This window comes from Diabrotica undecimpunctata, chromosome 7 (genome assembly GCF_040954645.1).
Source record: "Diabrotica undecimpunctata isolate CICGRU chromosome 7, icDiaUnde3, whole genome shotgun sequence".
Taxonomy (NCBI): Eukaryota; Metazoa; Arthropoda; class Insecta; order Coleoptera; family Chrysomelidae; genus Diabrotica; species Diabrotica undecimpunctata.
The window spans coordinates 116246907-116264342 of NC_092809.1; positions in this window are offsets into that span (position 1 = coordinate 116246907).

Consider the following 17436-nt stretch of genomic DNA (forward strand, 5'->3'; position numbering starts at 1 on the left):
AACCCAGAACCCAGAGATGGAATGAAAACAGAGATCGGGAAAATCAGAGTAGAAATAACCGCCCATACCAAGGAAACAGATACAATAACTCACGGAATGAACAGGAATCTCGCGGTAATCGATACGGGAATGATAGACCAAAAGAGAACAGAAGAGAAATAAATAATATGCAAAGAGAAGAAAATGAATATGAGAGAGAAGATGACGGGAGAGAAAACACAGAAGAACAACAGGCGTGTTTTCAAGAAGGCGCTCACTAAAAACGAAGAAACAAACAGGAATTTTTTGTCACCCCAAGGAATTTATTAAACTGGCAGGAAACAATGAAAAGAGAAATGGAGTTAATTTAAAATTTGTGGATGGATTTATAAATGAGAAACCAATTAAAATTATGATAGACACAGGCTCTGAAATAACACTGGTCAACAGAAAATTAATCGAAGAAGTAAATTTAACAAGTCTAATTTATAAAATACCTAGGGTGAATTTAGTGGGCGCAAATAAACGGACATTGGCAACAATAAATGAAGGTATACGAGTAATGGTACGATTGAAAAAAAATATGTATGCACTTCAATGTGTAATAATGCCGAATATGTCACATGACATGATTGTAGGCGTTGACGAATTAACGGAAAAACATGTAGTGATCGACTTCAAAACCAATACGATGAAAATAACCAAGGAAAAAGAAGAAGAACAGGATAAGGAACAAGAGAAACAAATTACGGACGAATCAGAGAAAGAACAAACGGTGGAAATGAACCTGGCGACGAAGAAAGGAAAAGGAAGAAAGAGGGGAAAAGGTCTGAAAAAGATCAAAGAAAAAAAAACCTGGGATTCCTCAAAAGATGAGACGAGCTCAGGAGAAGAAGATGGAAAAATTTTGACAAGAAATGAAAGCAAAACTTGGGATTCCTCAAAAGAAGAGACGAGCCCAACAAAAAAAAAACAAAGGAAGATGAAGAGGACACAATGGAGACAGTGGTGTTTGAAGAAGACACGGAGTACACGGTGAATATGTGCGAAAAATTTGATGGGAGAGACAAAAAATTGATATGTGGAGAAGGCAAAGAAAATGATTTGCGTATAATTTTAAGAGACTATGAAACGCTGATAAATGAGGAAAACCGAGTGGCCACAAAATACGAGCACTCATTTGAGGTGAAAAACTTGGGAAATTTTCGATCGAAGACTTATCCAATTCCTTATAAGTATCGGCAAGAAGTAAAGCAAGAAATCAAAAAAATGTTGGAAGATCAAATCATTGAGAGATGTGACTCACCCTATATTAACCCAATTGTGATAGTGAAGAAGAGCAGTGGAGAGTTAAGACTCTGTTTAGATGCCCGAAATATCAACCAACACACAGTATCACAATATGAATCACCGTTGAATATCGAGGCCATTTTTGGAAGGATCACGGGATCACATATTTTCTCAAAAATTGATCTAAAGCATAGTTTTTGGTTAATACCTTTGGCTGAAAAGTGTAGAAACTACACTGCCTTTTCAATTGATGGTATAGTATACCGATTTAAGGTGGTTCCGTTTGGATTACAAAGCGCCTGTGCAGCACTTGTACGAGCTTTGCATACCATTTTGAATCACCATGAAGAGTTCATCGTCCATTACATCGACGATTTATTAATTTTTTCACAAGATATGCAGAGTCATGTGGAACATATCAAAATAATTTTGAAAGAATTGGACACAGCGGGATTAAAACTAAACATTGAAAAATGTCAATTTTTTCAAAAGGAAGTGATTTATTTGGGTTTCAAACTTGACACCGAAACTGTAAGTCTAGCCGAGGACAGAGTAAAGCTCATCGACGAATACCCAAGACCAACAAATCTAAAAACATTGCGAGGGTTTCTCGGTACGATAAATTATTTCAAGAAATTAATTCCCGATTTAAGCCAAAAAGAAATTCCTTTAATAAAATTGTTAAAGAAAGGGACAAAATGGAATTGGAAAGAAGAACAGGAGGAAGCTTTCAAAATATTGAAACAAGAATTTGTTAAAGGAACAAAAATATATCACCCTATTTACAATTTGCCGTTTATACTCCGTACGGATGCGTCGATACAGAAATTTGCAGGAGTGTTGTCGCAAATACAAAACGGCCAAGAGGTTCCGATATGTTTTATATCTCGAGTGACTAAAACACATGAGAGAAAATACAGTGTCACCGAGTTGGAATTCGCCAGTGTACTATTTTGCGTAAACAAATTAAGGTTTTACTTATTGGGAGCTAAATTCACCATCGAAACGGATCATGCAGCATTGATACACATCATGAAGAATCGATTGGTAAATAACAGAATACACAGAGGCATTCTGCTCTTACAAGAGTATGATTTCCAATTTCGATACATCAAAGGGAAAGACAACATAATAGCTGACGCTTTAACACGGGACGAAGATACAGGAAAAAAGGAGACAATTACATTACATGTGGGATTGAATATACTGACACAAGACGAAGGGATATTTTCGTTAAATGAGATAAGGACCGACCAGGAAGGCCTAGAAGAAAGAGAAAATAGAAGAGCAGAGCTAGAAAACGAGATATTTTTTAAGAGAATAGACGGAAAGGAATTATATTTAGTGACACCGACATTGGCAGAAAGAATCATCAAGAAACTACACGAGGAAAATGGACATATTGGCAGTAGAAAGGTATGGCTTGTATTTAGGGAAAACTACATCAGTCGACAAGATTACCGCATTGCAAAAGAGATCACACAGAAATGCGAAGTATGCCAGAAATACAAGAGCAGGAATTTTAAAAACGAAAATATTGCAAAGAGCATTGTATCCCGGAACAACCTGGACATTATAGCCATCGACATGTTAAGCGATCTAATTGTGACCACGCAAAGGAACAAGCATATTCTGGTGATGGTGGATGTGTTCTCAAAATACGTAAAATTATATAGTTGCCGCACCACAAAAGAGGAAGAAATATTGAGAAAAATAGACAATTTCATCGCTACGGTAGGAACCCCAAGAAAAATTTTACTAGACAATGCAACGTACTTCCGAAATGATCGTTTCAAGGGACAGCTTAGAGAACGGGGAATCGAGACGAACTTTGTAAGCATCAGGCATCCCCAAAGTAATCCTTCTGAGCGATTTATACAAGAGGTAACGAAATTTCTTCGCATTGCAACGGATGGTCAACATCGGCGATGGGACAGAAAATTGGGAGAAATAGAGATGTACCTAAATTCCATGCCAAGTACAGTAACGAAAGAAACACCAGAATACATCATGAAAGGCGTCATGCCGATAAGACCGTGGGAAGATCCAGAACAAAGAGAGTATCGACAGGTTATAGAAACCGTTCAGAGGAGATTAAGAAGAAGCAATGAGAAATACATCCAGAGACAGGGTCATAATAGGAAACGAAGACCAGTAACTTTCCAAAAGGATGACAAAGTAATGGTAAGAGCATTAAGAGTGTCAAATCTTCAGACCGGTATTTGCGCAAAATTGATGCCTGTTTTCGAAGGGCCATACATAGTAAACAACGAAGATGGAGTAAACAGCTATGAGTTGAAACATATGGATTCTGAAAAGATCAGAGGTATTTATAATATCCATGATGTATATAAATATCACGAATGAAGATTTAAATTTGTATAAAGTAGATAGTAGGATAGGATAATACGTAGCATAAGTACAGATAGCATACAGGAAGTGCGTTTATTTTGCCTCGAGAAAATTTAGTTGCATAAATTGATAAATTTTATCGATTACAAAGGCGGGGATTTGTTGTACTTTTGAATGTCCATAAGCAATAAAAAACCGATATACAAATTTTATTACTTAAATAAAAATTAAAATTATTGATATTTCATAAAGACACGGGCATATGAATTTTCAAACATCCTGTATAAGACAAAATATGTATTTTAAGTTGTTCGAAGAATTGTTCATTAGGCCTCAGAGACAAGACTTTCAAATATTATCGATAAGAAATTTAAATAAGTCGGTGATTGTGGAATGGTTTTACCCGGAATAAAAGTGTATATAGAAAGTGTTGAACAATAGACCGGGATTTGCGGTGGTTTTCTCCCCGAAAGATTATATCGGTAAAAGTTTATTAACAAAAGACATTGAATTGAGAAACAGGTATCGTTTGTAGCTATTAGTAAGAAATATTTGTAAAGCAGATAGATTTAGTTAGAATAATTAAAGAAGTTTGTTTTCTGGAATTACCCGAATGACGTTTTATAGAGAGAGTTGGGTGGTAACGATATACGTCACAAGAGGTGGATGATTTTTATTGGTCAAATTTTGAATGCAAGGAGGTTGATTTTGGCTATGAGATAAGAGAGAGAAAAAAAGGTTGGTAGTCAGTTTTCGTCGTCCAAGAAGGAAGGAGCTTTGTGATTTGTGTTTGTTTGAAGTCCCGAAGACGTAATTTACCGGGTGTGTTTATTTGCGGTGTAAAAGCTGACCAGTGTGAGGGACGGGGTACAGAGAGATAGAAAACCAAAGGGCATAAGAATATTAATAGCAGACGAAGCCGGAAACATTTGGAGATACAAGGACAGATAGGAGAAAGGTGTACGTCATCTGGACCACAATAGGAGCAGAAGCAGAGAAAGGATTTTTTTGTTGTGGCGTGGCCATAGAATTGCAACGGCAGAGAAGGAAAGGTCAGTCAAATTTCATTAGAGCCGGAGTGTGATTTTCATTTATTAATTAAATAAATTGAATAAATAATAGAGACAGTTAATTTTGCGATCACTTAAAAAAAAAAGGAATTATAAAAAGAGCTTAGTTATAACACATATTAAAAATCAATGTAAAATAACATTTGGGTCCATGATAGAAAACAACTTCTCATATATTTAAAGTTAGTATATTGCAAATATTACAGGATTGATTGTTATATAAAATTTCATTAAAATAAAGGACATCTCACATATAGTTCAGTTGAAATTCTATGTATTTTATTCAGGTCATATTACCTATCCCGATTAGGACGCCAATTGGAAAATATTTTGAATCCACGATCAAAGGTAAATCGTACAATTTAAATAGCCTGAGATTGTAATTAATTAATGCTGATTTATTGTGATTAATTGGAGAGTAGTTCATTTAATAAATATAGACAGGATTTTTCCTAAGTAAGCAAAATCGTACAATTTAAATAGCATAACAATACGTATGTATTGATAAATCGATATATTGATAGATCGTTGTTTAATAATTCTTATCTGTGTAAATTCCAGTTTTATGATTCTATTGTTAAAGGACGTCAGAAAGTCAGGTAAAATTACCCATTGATAGATACCTGTGACGTAGTAAAAATTCCAGCCCTTTTGTCAACCAAAGATACTCATTATAATCCCAACTAATTGTATTGTTCTCTGACACGTTTCGCCATAGGTACATATCTAGGTAAATAATTTGGGATTTTGTCCTATTGTTCTGAATAATAAATTTTTACAAGAATTCTCCGCTGTTATTGTCATTAATCCCTAGCATAATAATCGCTTTATTCAAATCGCTTGATGACACAAACTAAATTTTTACAATAATCTCTGCTCTTAGAAAGTATTTGCATATTAATTGCTTTATTAAATCAATTAAAATTATCTCAGTGTTAATTTAAATTAAATTCACGACACCAAATATAATTTTCACACAAAAAAAACAAGAAACTGATAATCTCATTACACTCTTATACATATTTTTTCTCTTCTCTTTGTACCCATTCCAAGGGTCGCTAGGTTTTATTCTCTTTATCATTCATTTCTGTCTGGTACACTCTTATTATACTCTATATAACTATAATATACTCCAATTCAAAATGGCAGAAATTGCAGAATATTTTTATGCAATGCACGTTTCACAAAGAAATATCGCCAGAATTGCGAACATTGTTAGTTCAAATGAACAAGGCCTCTCTAATTGTAGAATTAGGGTATATATTACTCAGCTTAGGGCAGCTTATAAATCGTATTTGGATGCTTTGGAAAACCTGGCTGACGACGAAACTATTCTCGAAAGTGAGGAAGTAGATATTACTTATGAAAAATATATGGATGCTTTATGTTTCTTAGAAGAAAAACTGGAAGCTAAACAGGCTTTTAAATTTGATACAAAATTTAAGGCGAATACTTCCAGTAAACACATTGTTAAAAGTACTGATTTGAATATAAATGGCCAAAAAGAAGTTAAAAATACATTTTACTCTGACTCCCTCCCCAATCAGTTCAAACAGATGAAAGAAATAACTATAAGTACTTCGTTTAGTTCTGCAATTGTTCAAGCTCAGACGCAAGAGCTTCAAAAGCCGATTTATGAAATCACTTCTAATAACATTAGTACTCAAGATGTAATAGGCCAGCTTCTCTTAAAAAGTGTGTTACCAGCACAAACAGTCACTTTTCAAACTACTCCAGAACAAAATGCGATTACTGAAACGGTAATATCTGCATCGCCCGTACTTCTTAACATTTCTTCCCCACAAATATTGCAAGAATCCAATACTTTGGTTTCAAGTCAAGTTCTACATACACAAAATGTTTTAGTCTCTGCTCCTATTCTAAAAACTGTCAATTTGTCTCCATTGGTTATTGAAAACTTAACTCAAGTACCGCCTTCTTGCGGTGTGCAAGCGGAATTGGCAAGTATACCTCCCCAAACTCGTATACAAATTCAAGATATCTCTCAACCTAAAACTTTAAATGCTCTAAATATACGACAGGTTAATAAACTCTCTATTCAAGCTCAGAATATATTCACTTCCACTTTCTTACATTTCAATGAAATTCCTACACAAAAATATATTGATTTATTATCAATTGCAACACCTTGTGAAGAAGGTGATGTACATGTCAATTTTTTGAAAATTATCCCTTCTCGGAATAAATTGATAGTTCCTCCACTAATACACGAAAATCAAATACTCCTCTCACAGCCTCGTATTGACACGGATGTCATCAAATTTCTCTCAATACAAACTGTTCTTACTCATACCACCTCACAATCTAATTCATTAGATTCAGTCGAACCTGCCTTTTCATCTCTTACCGTGGCCCTTCCATTTGTAGAGGGCCAAGTAACAACAGCTCCTGCAGTGCCCAACAATATTCTGTTACTGGAGGCCCAGTCTGCATTGCCGCCTCCTGATATGGTGAACGTTAATGTAACGTGCCCTACTCCGTTGTTTACTGTCTCTCAGGTTCAAACTTTTGCTAACCAAACCACGCACTCAGTAGCTTCTCATACTTTAAAAAGGTTATCAAATATCGACAATAACTTGACCAGCGCCAATAACTTGGAAAGGATACACATACCTTATTCTCAACTACGGTCGCTTCTGAACATTCATGGTTTCCAACTGTATAAAATATATTCAAATTCTCGTGCCTTTTCAAATGAGTGTAATATGATCTTCACTTCAGAAGTCAATCTTGACTTAGTTAGTAGCTTCTCTAAGGTCCTAGGTATTAACAGGTCACCTTATCAAGACGATTTCTCTTTTAAGTTGCCTATTTGTGAAGAGGCGCCTCCCTTAACAAAAAGAAAATTATGTACCTATGTTTCTCGAATGTATAACTCCTTAGGAAAACTCTTATCTCTTAGAGTACACTCTAAATCTTTCTTACAACGTATCTGGTCATTGCCCTTAGACTGGGACAGTGATATACTGGATGACCTATTGATCTCGGATTGGAAATCATTATTGGATACATTCCAATCAATATCTAAAATTCCATTTCCCAGATGCCTGACGATCCCACTGCTTGCATCGGATATGCTACTACGACAAAGTAGGATTAAGTGGAACATCGCTACTGATCTTTTAAAGATAGTTGATGTGGTAGTAATCAAAGATAAAAAGACTTCCCCACTCCTCTGGCCTCTGACAAACGTAATCGAATTGCTTTCAGGCAAGGATTCTCTTGCTCAAACAGGTGTATCCACACCTAATGGCGAATACCTTAGGTTAATAAAGAAAGCTAGGTTACCCTTTAACCAATAGTGGTACTTTCTGCCAAATATGTATATAGTTTGTCTAGACTTTAGTTTCTCTAGATTTTAAATAGTTTTTAGTTATCTTAGTTCATTACAACAGTACCCCTAAGGTATACTGGTTTACCCTCGTTCTCGAAGTAACTATTTGATACCCTATCCCAGTGGCGTAACTCTTCTCGCCCGCCCCCAGTATGTTCAATTTTTTCACATGCGAAAAATCATGTCATTTTTTCGCTGTATTACTAGCTACCATTCTACCACAATTTTACAATTATTTCCCGTTCTCCAACCCTTCCTACTCACATTTTAACCCCACTCCATTAGAAATACAGACAGTTGTAAGATAGCAAAGAACCAACACTCTCTTGCCTGTTGTCTCTCGATGATAACGGACACTCTCTCTTCACTACTGACTGTTGCTAGAAACAGTCGTCCTCTCTTTCGTCTGCTGAGTCCTACTAGGCAGACGTAGAATCTCTCTATCGCTATCTATCGCTTGGTACAGACTTACCACGCTTTTTCTCCACTCTAATTATCTCTCTCGCTTATAGTTACGCGAAAAATACCGCAAGTACTATTTTAAATCGTGTACAGACGCAAATGTGCTATATCTCGTGTGATCTCAGTGTTAGTACCGCGAAAGACGTGTTCAGAAACCGGTAACCGGACAGTTTCCCCGTATGAAGAACAGCCGCGACTGAAAGCCTCTAAATACCGCGAGTGTGTGTATGTGCAGCAGAAGAATTGGTAAGACTTTGTATAAACATAATTTGCTATAATCTGTATAACCTTTTACCACATATCCTAATTTATTTGAACCAGCCCTATGTAATACAGTCCTCATTAACTGAAATTATATTCATAATTTCACATATGTACACCCTTTTTGTACAAGCGGATTAAAAACTTTGTCAGAAATTCCACAAGTGAGGAGAGGCTAGCTAACTTTGCGATTTTATCAATTGAAAAAGAACTTATTAAAGAAATGTCTTAAAATCCTCTATCAAGGATGATAGAAGAATAGAGCTGCACTACAAGTAAAATGGTTAGTAAGTCTTTTTATAATTTTCTTTAATTTGCATCCTTTTCTTCAAATGTCACGGCATGCCACTGCATTGCGACGAAATTTTTCTCAAGTAATTACTCTGGTCTGCAAAAAGAAGTTCCCCTTTTTGTTTTTATGTATCACAGCGTTATTTTTGGTGCTCTAAACACATAACTTAAAATGAGAATTAATATAGCACATAGGTACATACTTTTTACTCAATGTTCATTTCAAAAAACGATACGTATTATTAGAGTAACAACAACTATAAAAAGTTGTAAAGTATTATGTTTAAGTTTTTTAATAAAAATACTATTTTTTAAGGTACAGGTCATGACAGTTTTACTAAATCTATCTCATTTTCATGATAAAATCCAAGTTATTTTGTAGTTTTCTTTCTTTTTATTGCCCTTAGTTAAAGTTTTTAGGTAAATCAACTAGAAAATTACCTTTGGGTTAACAGACAACAGGCAATCGATCAACAGCATTACTGTTGACCATTTTTTATTGTTGCGTTTTCAATGTGCAATATATCCTGGTGAAACCTTTCACCATTCTCATCTGACAGACCAGTAAGATTGTCAGGAAAAAAAACTCAAAGTGCGAATCTAAAAAATAAATTTTGAGTGGCATGTTGCATTCCAGAGCTTCATAAACAGAAAGAAGTTTTTGAATTATTTCCAGTAGTTTTCAGCTTTAGTGCTGTCAAAAAAATTATGACACACTTCTATTAGAGCCACCCAAGCTCTTTTTCTCCTCTGTTTAACATCACACTAAAAGCTACATCTGCCATAACCTCTCGTATTTACGGAATAACAAAAATTCCTTTCTTCAATTTTGCGTCACTAATTCAGGGAAATTTGGTTCTAAGAAACTGTAATCGTTTACCTTTTCTGCTCATCTTTCTTTCGAAATTTTAATGAGTTCCAGAATTATGTGAAGTGGCGAGGCGACAGTTGCGAAAACTTCTAGTCTACTGGCTCTAAATGTTTTTGAGGTACATTTTAAACTCCCTAAAACTTCCTAAAAAAAGAAAAACTAACTTGAAAAATTTTCTTGCGTTATGCAAAAATATGAGATCCTCTTGTATTCTTGTCTAACAAATTCCAGTTTTAATCTTAGTATAAACCAAACTAAATCTCAATCGGATTGCTTTAGAAAGTAAGGTTCTTTTGATGGACTTGAAGAATAAAATGATGTTTACTAATTTGATGAGTATAAGCATAAGTTTATTGACGTTTCAATTTCTACTTCGGAAATCGATTTCAAAATACAAACATTAATATATTAAAGAAATTTTGTTTTTTGTTAATTGGTGAAAAGTAATTTTCCTGGCAATTGACCTGGCTTATTAATCATTATAATATGAGCATATTTCCACTGGAGTGGAATCTGGCTTAACTGCAGCATTCTATCGTAGATAATAGTAAGCACGAGAACTGCTTTCTTGGTTGGATGTTTTATGACTCTCCCATCTCTCATCGATTAAAACTGGAATGGAAAGAATGCTTTTATTTGATGTGATAGTTGGCAGGTTGCATCTAGATATTCGTTAACTACATAATTATTTATGTTTTAACCTAAATTTGGTGAGAATGTATTTTCTAAATATTCTACAAACACATTAGCTTTTTCATTATTAGACTGTGCCCAATTTGTAGTAGATTTTCTTATTGAAGAAATTGGTAGTGTCGGTTTCTTGAATTTTTTAGTTCCTCTCCGTATATAGTGGTCATCTGGAGAGAGATTGTTAATATAGAAATTAAAAGTGTCATTACGAGTTTGATTTAGCGCTGACGTTAGCTGGTGTGTTAGTCTATTTAGCTGTGTCTTATCGAGTTCGGGACCTTGTCCATTTTGCATGCCATCTAGTTCTTTCTTCAGATTCTTTAATTCGGTAATCTAACGTTATATTCTGGTTAACCTTTCAGTGCTAACGTGAATTATTTTGACGTAAGTGCTAACGTCCGTCTCTGGGACCGTATATTTATACATGCCCTAGTACTGTAAATTTGACCAATTTTTAAAATTTAATTACTTTAAGGGTCTTATTAAATACTTTTTTATTTAAAATAAATACAGTTTTATTTAAAAATTATGTTTATAAACATTTATTTTGACAAAAATAATTACTTAACAAAAACAAGCTACTATTCTAAAATGTGGGAAAAAAAACCCTAAAATCTTACTACAAACAAAAAATTTGCTTAGCTGCTTTTAAACTAAAGCTTACATTATCCACTTATAATAACCACACTTAAAAAATTCTAATAATACGAGGTAACTTTAAACTTAAAAAAAGTCAATCTTTTTCTGAACATTCCACACATATATCCTTTATGTGTTCTAAGCACATAAATTTATTACACGAGTAACAACTGTACTTTGTTTTTCGACTTTTCTGGCTTCCACAGTAAAAACAACGACCATGAGATTTTGCAATATTTTGCACATTCAACGTAATATCAAACATTTCTCTGAGTCGCATACTTATCATCCTTGGCATATTTGGTGCAATTGCTCTACGTCTGGCATGTGGTTCAAGCAATTGAATACCCATTGTCTCTAAAAATGTTCTTCTAAGTGGTATGCGTTGGGCTCTCCGAGCAGAATTACACTTGTATATTGTATATGAATTTATGCCGGCGATATTCAGTAGTGCATAAAATATCACCATGGGCCAGCGATTAGTCGATCTTGCACAATTGTAGCTTTCACACATCTTGTCAATAGTGTCCACTCCTCCCTTGGTTGCGTTGTAATCAATTATTATGTTAGGCTTACCAGTCTGGGGATCCAACGTATCATCTTCATAATGCATTGTTGACATCAGGAGCACAACTTTTTTCGGTTTTGGAATATACGAAACAATAGTGCATTTATCTTGAAATGCAAACATACTTGTAGAAGTAGACCTATTTATAGGCGTCGTAAATTCCAAAGGCAGTTCTGGTCTATTTCTTCGAAGAGTTCCAATTATAGTGAGCTGATGATTGGCCAATAATGTATCAGCTAGCTGCTTACTGGTAAAAAAATTATCAAGTGTAACATTTCTATTTGTACCCCAGATAGGTCTGCACAAACGTACTACTAAATCCAAAGTCTTTGTGGTTTGCTGGTAGGATCCCTGTGGTTGCTGACCAACATAAATTTCTAAATTTGAGGTATAAGCTAATTTAGCATCAGTCAAGGCGTATATTTTTATACCGTACCTATTTGGTTTTTTTGGCATATAAACTTTGAACCCACAGCGTCCTCTAAAAGCTTCTAATTTTTCATCAACTGTACAATAGTGTGACATGGTGTAGTGTTTTGGCAAATTGGTGTTGAAGTCTTCAAAAAAGTTTCGAATAGGAGCTAATTTATCTATTTTTTGTCTCTCTGCACGAGTTTGTTTATTATCAAAGCGAATAAATGCCAATAAAAATTTGAATCGCTCGTATGACATTGTAAGGCGAAATATTTCTAAGGAAGTACCGTTTTTTCTAAACAAGTCGCGAGCATTAAGATGGTTACTCTTGAACTTTCCTGCTATGTACAACAGGCCTATAAGTGCTTTTATTTCTAGTATATCCGTCTTTCTGTAGGTTCTATTCAAAGGATCAGCATGTAGTTCAATATTTATATTTGTATTTATTACAATAAGTTCCAACATCTGGTCTGTTATAAAAGATCCCCAAATATCACTAAAGATTAATTTCTCCTTAGCATCCCCCTTTACTCCTGGTAAATGTCTCAGTAAATTGTCTGCTCTTGTACGCACTCGCTTATTACCAACATGCTTTCGCCATTTAGTTTTTTTATCCTTACCAAAAAAAATAGGAATTCGCCGGCAAATATTTTCTGCTTCTGCCTCATGAAATATATCATTTTCTGCTTCTGATATATCCTGTTCACTCTCTGTATCGAGATTTTGTATTTCAACTTCGTCTTCTTCAGAACTATCCGAAGAATCGTTGCATTCCAATTCATCATTACTATCAACGTCCTCTAGAAGTCTCTGCAAATATTTTTGCTCCTCCTCGTAGTTCATTTCTATTTCTAAAAAGTAAAAAAATAATATCTTATTCACTAAAAATACAACGCTAAAAGTTACAATCCTTACCTTTAGTACAGCCGCAAAAGCTAACATCCGTCTCTGAGACCGAAATCGTGTGTAACGAACGAACCGTGTATCTACATTCAACAATATTTTAATACTAACAACGGTTAGGCAAAATATGAAGCTATTGAATGACCTAGCGCGAATATCGGAACGGATCGTTAATTATCGGTATGAATAGGTTAGCTCCGTCTGTGAGACCATGCGTTAGCACTGAAAGGTTAATGGTGTTTTCAAATTGTTCACAGTTTGTTTTTTTGTTAGATACTCTTGATGGCTGCTGAGTGTATATTATAGTTGTGCTTAGTGTTATTATTACCTCGCTATGGTCCGAACTTAGGTCAAAACTTAACTCTATTTTTGAATGCGTATTAGGTAAACCTTTAAATATTGCAAAATCTAAAAGATCCTGAAATTTGTTGTTATCTGCTGGCCAGTATGGTTGATTGTCCTGTAAATAAGAAGAATGAATTGTTTTCTGTAATGATCGATCTAGGTTTCTACCTTTCGTTGTAGTTAGTCGTGATCCCCATATTTTGGACACCCCAATCGCCTGCTACCAGCAAACGAACCAAGCGTTTGGAGGTGCGAGCCAAGGGTTTGAAAGAAGATATCATATTTTTCAACTAGGATATTATGAGGAGGTAAATAACGTTAATAGGAGGTAATAAAGGAGGAATAGAAACGTAAAACGTTTCTATTCTGATTGAAGTGCTTTGAATTTTGGGTGTATTTTGACAACTGTTCTATCAGTTGAATGACTCTCTGAAACTAATAATATATCTATTTTGTTACCTTTTAAAAATAACGTGAATTCTTGGACATAATTTGTAGGCCGTTGGCGTTCCAGGCCGGTATTCTTATTTGCTTATGACTGTTGTTAGCATGTTGAGGATCATACTGTTCTGGGTAATTAAGATTTTAAATTCATTAAGTAAGTCTGACATTAGCGAAGTTTTATCTTAATTCATGTTTTCATTTTGTCTTTCAGGATTTTCTGAAGCGACTTGTGAATAACTACCTTTATAAGTAATTGGTTTGCACAGTGTTTTCTGGACTGTACGCTGTATTGTAGTCTGGGTATTTTTTGTATGTTTTATTTACATTATTTCTGTTTCTTTGTTTTTCTAGTTCTCTATATATAGTACAACCTCTATAATTTGCTAGATGGCTTCCATTACATAAAGCGCAAGTTGCAGGAGTATCTTTATGTTTAGTACAGGTTTTTGTATCATGGGAATCACCGCATTTTACGCAATTATGTGCTTTTAAGCAATATGATTTGAAGTGCCTATAGGCCTGACATCTGGTGCACTGGATTATATTTTTTTTTTTGTCTTAGAGGCTTCATTTCTACGTTCATTTTTATATTTACTAAAAATTATATTTCTAATCCTTTTTTATTATATATGTTGGGTTCAAGATCGATAAAGAATATTAGAAGAGGTTCTTTTGTTAGTCTGTGTTTAACATTGATCATGTTTCTGACATGGTGGCCTTTTTCATAAGTTCGGTTTTTATGTCATCTATATTAGTTGTGTGATGGAGTCCTCTTATCACAATTCTAGATATTGTATTTTGTTGAAGTTGATAGCTGTGAAATATATTTTTTCCCCATAAAGCTTACTAGTGTCCTGTACATTTTTGGTCTTAAGGCATTTATTTTTACTACACTATGTGGGAGTTTCCTGTATAATAAGTTTCAGCGGGGGGTGATTCCTGTCAGTGAGTTAATCATTACCATATAGTCGGCCCCTGCGTAGACATAGATTGGAGGTGGCCTTTGATCGTTGAATTGAGTAGTTGATGTTAGGTTATCAGTGTTGTTGTTGACAGTTTGGTTTCCATCGGTCTCTTGTTCTTCTAGTGCGTGGAATCTGTTGTTTGTTGTGGTTTATGTGCTTAGTAGGTCTATTTATTTGTTTTCTTTCTTTTTTTGCTTTCTTTTTTTGGTTACTTTTGGCCACGAGGGAGTTTCATTATCATTCGTATGACTTCCCATTCTTCTCGCTCGATATCTGTGGAGAGCAATTTGGGTTTTTGACTGTGTGCTGAGGGTGTTGTATTTGATTTGAATTAGTGTATAAGGGTGCTGGATTTGTATTAATTTGAGCCGGTGCAGGTGGTTGTGGCCCAAGGTTCAATTAATTAGCAGAAGTCTTGTAGAGAAGGGCTGTAATTGATTTTGGTGGTACTGTAACATATCTACCGATATTGGGTTTGGCTGTTATAGAAATATATATGATGTTTTCATCCCTGGCATTAAATATGATTATTGGTTGACTGGATCAGTTTACTGGTTAAGATTTAATCCGGGTCCACGAACCGTCGAGAACATTTTTGGTGTAAGAAACTAAATTTATCGATGATTAAATTTTTATCCTTTTGTGTAGTTGGGTCTCTCCCATGAGAACATTGATAACGACTGTCAACTGTTTTATTTATTTTGTTTTTAATTAGCTGTGAATTTATTTTTATGTAGTGATTTGTTGAAGTTCTGTTAAATGTTAAATTAAGATCAGCAAACACTTACCCAGGGGGTAGATATTATACTTACACTTCTGGTCCACTTTTACAAATTATTAAACTGTTGATTTGTGAGTTATTTGGTCATTTCGGTAACGTTCCGAACAGCTGTTGTTAACTGGGTGATGGTTCAACTGCAATAATTTATTGATTGGCACATGTCTTAAGTAAATGAAAGATATTATGAAACTGACTTGACAGAACGGAGTTGCCACCTGACAAATATATTTTGTCCCTTAATGTAGTGAAACGGGTTGATAGGGAGTCTAAATACGAGAAATAGGCTACAATAAGTGAAACTAAATTTAAATAATAAACAAACAAATAGGATATTTAGTTGATAGAAGAGTTGTGCGGCAACTATTTTTAAAATAAAAATAATAATATAAAAGAGAAAGTTAATAATAAATAAAATTAAAAAAAATTAAAATAAAATATTTATTTAAAGTAAAATGACGTTACAACATGCAAAAAAAATATTAACAAGAACAATGGCATAAAAGGGCGGGTACCTTTATAGGTACATAAAAAACGTCAACACAGGATACTTGATTTAAAGCCATGTACTCAAAATACAAAAGAACCAAAAATTTTGATAAATAAATAGCATTAAGCAACAAAACTGGGTAAAACATCGCGAATATCTAAGATTTTTAACTTTAAAATATACTATAGCTAAATACTAAGAACTTATGCAATTGCAGCAAAGCATTATGTTTAAATTTTTTTAATTTTGAGAATTTTTGAGGTTTTCGATCTGCGTGCCAAAACGTCAAATTAGAATTTTTTTAAGTGTGGTTTATTTCCGACAATATATTTGATAAAAATGTACAAATTAATGGCTAAACTTCTATAAGAACATAATTTCTAAAAATATAAGCGATTCAAACGAGCAAATTAGCTAGTCATTTATATTAGCTGCAATTATTCAGAGAGACGTTGATTATTTATATACGTATTTTTATTAAATGAGTTTGCATGTTTATTGTTGTATACATATAATATTAGCAGGATGTTAAAATTATAAAAATGTATCCGTAAACTTTATTATTACCTGAGAGGCCCTTCTTCTTGTAATTCTATGGATGATATCGATCATTGGACATCAAGTTGGCTATCATACCAATTAACATCGTTTCTTGACAGCAGATTGAAATAATAATGTTGTTGATTTGCTGTATTCTACTTACTATACTCAAGCACTACGTTTTCTCAGATTTTTCCTTGCATTGTCAGGTGTATTATTATATACAGTGTGTTCTAACGAAACTTTGACCTCCCAGAAGCTCAGAAACCAAGAATTTCTTTAAAATATAAGAAAACACGTCAATTTGTTTTGAAAGGGGAATGAATTTTTATGCAAAATTCATCCCCTTAAAAATAAACCCCTACTGCCCTGCAATAATAACCAGTTTTTTTTTTATAGCAGTGTGGTCGAGTGGCACATCTTTGAAAGTTAATTTTTTTCCCTACACGACGCTCTATTTTTTTTTAGTTTACTTAATAACTTTGAAGGTAATTTTGGATTTTACTAATTTATTGGTTGAATATCTGTAAAAAACAACATGAAATTTCAGCAAATTAACTAATTAAATGTTCTTAGTGACCTCCAATACAATAATTCAATCAACCTGCAAATCGACACCAATACGACACTGTGGTGAAGATAATTTGTTTTTCTTTTTGTAAACATATCACTTTTTCATATGAATTTTTTTAAAAGGATAATGAATCCTAATTATCGTACATCGGCAAC